A 5,387-nucleotide genomic window follows, 5' to 3' on the forward strand; every position below is an offset into this window, starting at 1 on the left:
AATAAACCACAGAGGGCTTACAACAGGGATATACCGACATCTTATACCATTAGAGAGGACAAGAGGACACCTCACTGTCCGGGACCCCATTAGGTGACAACTATATTCCTGAGATCAGATACTCTTGAGAGTAAAAAGGAACTCTATTCAAGATAAGAAACACGTACTTCTTTTTAATCCAAAATGGTCCTGTTGTTTTTGAACGTGTGTCCAAGACCTGAATGTTCCCATTTAATCCCCCTTGTCATAATGCAACCCTTTATTGAAGTGCAATCACAATTTATCATGAAGCAAACCATTAAGGATTGTGTGAATGCCAATATTTGAATACAATATCCAATGACGCGTTATGACTTGGCAGTGGGGCATTGCTTTCAAAATGTGGAAAGAATTTTGTGGGGTCTTTAGAAGCAGGTCAGAGAAATGTATACTTTATGGAGGCACATATACTGTCCACAACTCAATAGAACATCATTATGGCCAATGTGCCATGGATTGTGGGGCCATTGGAAAGATTTTGCTATACCATTGGTTTTACACATGGGTTGGGAGACATTAATGATGTTAAGCCATTTGATGTGACCACAAAAGTTCTTTGATTTTCTTCTTCAATGTTATATAATCCTTAAGGCCAGTTATCCATGAGTGAGTTCAGTCCAAGTTATATAGTCATGTATGTACTTTTATAGGTAGATTTTGCTGTACCAGTGGCTTTACACATGTGTTAGGTGAGATCAATGATCTTTAACCACTTGATGTGACCAAGTTCTTTGATTTGTGTCCTCTTCTTCTTCTTCAATGTTATATAGTCCTTAAAGGGGTTTTCCCAAGCTAGGCCTTATCCACAAGATCACTGAGACCCCTACAGATCACGAGATCCGATGTACCCCCGTTGGGCTGCACAGTTCATCTCTATGGAGCTGATGGAAATTGCTGAGTATGGCGCTCGGCAATCTCCGCTCATCTCGGCTCCGCTCATCTCGGGGAGCAATGAGGGGACTGACATGGGTACATTGGACCTCCCATTCACATGATCTGTGGGGGTCTCCACCCGAGAGCAAGTTAGGCCCTATCCCTTTAAGGCCAGACCTATGAGTAAGTTCAGTCCAAGAAACCTGCTTTGTATGCTGGCAAGCTTTCCCTTGAACCATTGGACTGAACTCAGCATTTCAGTTCAGTCCAGTGGTTCGAGGTTTGGTCCAGGAAATCTCACTAGTCCGTGGAGAGAGTTTCTCGAACCAAATTTGCTTATGGCAACTGGCCTTTGGGTCATATCTGCTGCCAAATTATGTCCCTGTGTTCCATATAAATTTTGGCACAATACACCAGATGCTTTGTTAGGTATATTCTCATGTGACTGAGATGCTGCAGATTTTCTGCAGCATTTTAACTGGAAATCCACTACAGGAAAAAAGGTCCAGATTTTTGTTGCATGTTTTTTTCAGGAAAAAATGAAGATTTACATGGCAAAGAATGAATTTGTGTTACATAAATTCATCATCAAAGGTCACTTTCTGCTGTCATTTTTTTTTTAGCAGGGGGTTAATGAGATTTTGTGAATTCTCACTGCCTTTGCTGTTACCATAACACACTTCATACATGTAATTCTGCACCAAACGTCTCCAATGTATGAACATACTCTAAAAATTGCTTCCAGGAGAGAATATTTTTGAATATATAGCCCCGTGCATGCTCCAAATAGCTGGAAACTAAATGGTCTATATCTTACATAACTCATGAATGTATAAGCTCTGGGTTGATTGGTACTAGAGGTGAGCGAGTAAACTCGTCTGAGCTTGATGCTCGTTCGAGTATTAGAGTACTCGAAATGGCTCGTTGCTCGGACGAGTATCTCGCTGGCTCGAGATCGAGCATTTAGTTAACGAAACACAGTGAAGAACAGTGAAGAATACAATTAAAGCAGTGAACACAGGATAATTTAAGTGAAGAACACATTGCAGATGTTCCGAACATCTGCTAACTTATCGGAAGACACGCGCCGACGGGTGTTCTTCACAATAGTATGTGAAGAACATTATGTGTGAAGAACACATTGCAGATGTATGGAAACATTTGCAATGTGTTCTTCACACATATTGTTCTTCATGGTGGATTTGGGTCTTCCGGCGATTCACTAAGGCGATTCACTAAGGCAGTTCCTCCGACGTCCACCAGATGTCGCTGCTGCGCTGAAGTTCCCCGAGGTCCGCCGGAGTGCATCCTATACTTGGTGAAGGTAAGGGCGTGTCCCGCGACACTTTTTTTTAATAAATGCGGTGCTTTCTCCGAATCCGTCGAGTTATCGTTCGGCCATGCCCCCGATTTCCGTTGCGTGCATGCCAGCGCCGATGTGCCACAACCCGATCGCGTGCGCCAAAAACCCAGCGCAACACAGGGAAAATCAGCGCAAATCGGAAATATTCGGGTAATGCGTCGGGAAAACGCGAATCGGGCCCTTAGTAAATGACCCACATTGTCTTCAATGGGGTTCATTATTCGTTATGCTGGTAGCCAAAAAGAACAAAAAATGTTGAACCAATTGGCTTCTGGCAGTGTGATCTTAAAGCTTCAATTTAGTGATACTCATAAAGGGGTTGACTTTTGCTTTGGGGCTTAATGATTTCTGTGTATGCCCTAGATGACCTGCCTATAAAATAATTCCACTTCAGTTCAAAGCCAACAGTATTGAAAAATATGAAAGCAAATGCATTCCCATAATTCTCATATTCAAGGGGTTGTTTAAATTCCTTAAAGGTTGCCTGAATTTTTTCCAAATGGAAATGAATATCCTATTTTCAACCCAGTTCTCACACCCTGCATTTGCCATAATGGAGAAAGGGACTGGCTAAGATCCTAAACTGACCTACTCAACCAGCCCCCTCTGAGCAAGTCCCCAGCATAGAGAGGAGAGGAAACTCTGTGCCAGATAACGGGGACAAGACAAGAACTTTTAAGTATATTTGCAGTGTGAAAAAGCTGTGAAAACTATGATGTTAAAAATGTTAAATGGACATAAAAATACTCTTTAAACCTATAAGACTTGATAAACAGTAAGATAACGTGAAAGAAAGTGTTTAATATGTTTGATATCATCCTCTCCAAGACTAGATTTACAAGACAGAAATTGCATGTTTTATATGGACAATTATTAAGTAAAGGAGCTTAGATGACATCACCCTGGTCATATATCATGAAGTGCTGAATAGAGGCATGAGACATGGGAAGGAGGCCACTCTGACTTAAGCTGTATGCCAGGTATGAGAACAAAGTTGATTTTATGGGGATGTGGGGGAAACAATTCTTAACTAAAAAAGGGTGTCAGTTAATAAAACTCTAAGGGAACCTGTCACTAGTTGTATTTGTGAAAGATGTGGTGACAGGTTCCCTCTAACATCAACTGCTAAAAGCAGGACAAGCTGGTACAAATTGAGATACTGCACAAATATAGCACTCCAATAGATGATTGATTGCAGCACAGTTGTAAATGCTGTTAGTTTCAGCACTCAAAACGTTAATTAGACTTCATTACCAAAGGGGAGTATATTAGCCACATACCTGTCAGTCTATAAGCTAATTAGCATATTAAGGGTCAAAAGAAATAGCAGATATTCCTTGGAAATGGTGGAGACTAGAGTAAAAATTCTAACTGTACTGGAATAGGTAGGACATCACCCAAGTAGGTGATCAACTAAAAACCGCTGCTCAGTTGAAAATGGCTCAGGAGAGCCAAAACGCATCCAGAGAATTAATGGATGCCAATCATATTTGCATAATATATTTGCAATAAAAGAATCATCTCATTACCTCGAAGTGACAGGATATTTTTCTGATATTACACAGGTCAGTACATCGAAGTATGAAAAAGTTATTGTTATCAGAATATGGAATGAAGACTTTTTTGTTTCATACAAAAGGTTTTAATTTTTTTCAGTCTATTAAAACCTTATAAAACCTATTTCAATTTGGTATCTACATGATCATAGTGACACAAAGAATAATGGATTGTATAATGAAAGCCATAGAAACAAAGGCCACTGCATTTAGAATTTTTTTCCAGCTTTCTAGTGCATGGAAATGAAAATATAATGCTTCTACTAGTAAGTACAATTTATTATGCGTTAAATATGTCCTCATACAGCTCTGCACATGAAAAAAAAATGTTTTAATTATTTTTGAGGGTGGGAAGTAAAAAATGTAAAAAGTCGGTGGGAAGTGCTTAATATTTTATACGGAAAAGTGACATTGTTTGTACTAGCAGCTCCCACCTTTAATATCTTAAAGAAACCTGTTGTACAAACACAAATCCATATTTCGGGCTCTCATAATCTGATGTTACATGTCGGTTTTGTTATGTCTGAGTTTGGTTTTTATTAGGTTGTGTGACATTACTGCTTGGGCTTCATTGCAGAAGACATGAATACTGGAAGTGCTGGACTCGAAAGCTTATGTTGGCCCACTGGGTGTTGAAACATATTACAACTTTCAGTATATGCCTCAGTGTAATGCTATTAAATTGCATTACTCTGCTTTTACTGGCCAAAATATACCAAGGTATTAAATTACTACTATCAACTGGACATGACATATTCTTAATAAATCCTTAATAATGTATGCAAACAAGCCCAGTCAACATATGAAGCAATTTACTGGAAGTGGAGAATTTTTTACAATCCATTGCTTGATCAGGAACTGGTAGATGCCTGGATAGGTTTTTGGCTGAGTTAAATGAGTAGGTGTAGTAGGTGAAAGATTAAATTTATCAGAATTATGGGTGACTCTTAACTTGTAGTAGCTACAACCAGGCATTCTGTCCATTACTTCTAGCAACTGAAACAACCAAGATTTAGGATATTCCCATTTATCAGGATTGTCTCTCTAAGAATTCAACGTCAGATAATATCAGAGATGTGTTTGGCCAGTAGTCCGGAACAAGGTGAAGTTCACTTCAGATCCCCCTATACATCGGCTCTAATTCTCATCATGGTCTCCAGCTTTGTCATTATGGAAAACGTCCTAGAATGATGACATCATCACTGATACTGAGGTCAGTAATTGCTTGAAGTGTTAACAGTTTGCAGTAGGTAGTATTATTTTTTTACTTTGCTAGTATGTACGTTTTCTGGTCAGCCTCTAAGTGCCCGATTCATGCAGGAACATTAGTCATGAGCATTGCTAGGGTCTTAACCCCTTTAAAACTTGGCCCTTCTTTGATTTTGCTTTTCCATTTTTCACTCCCCGTCTTCAAAAATCTATAACTTTTTTTCTGTGTGCAGAGCTGTGTGTGGGCTTTTCTGTGTAATACATTGGGGCACATTTACTTATCGTCCCGTTGACGTCGCCGATCCGTAATGTCCGACGAGGATTTGGAGCTGCCGCGATTCACTAAG

This window comes from Engystomops pustulosus, chromosome 4, assembly GCF_040894005.1.
Source record: "Engystomops pustulosus chromosome 4, aEngPut4.maternal, whole genome shotgun sequence".
In the NCBI taxonomy this organism is placed as follows: Eukaryota; Metazoa; Chordata; class Amphibia; order Anura; family Leptodactylidae; genus Engystomops; species Engystomops pustulosus.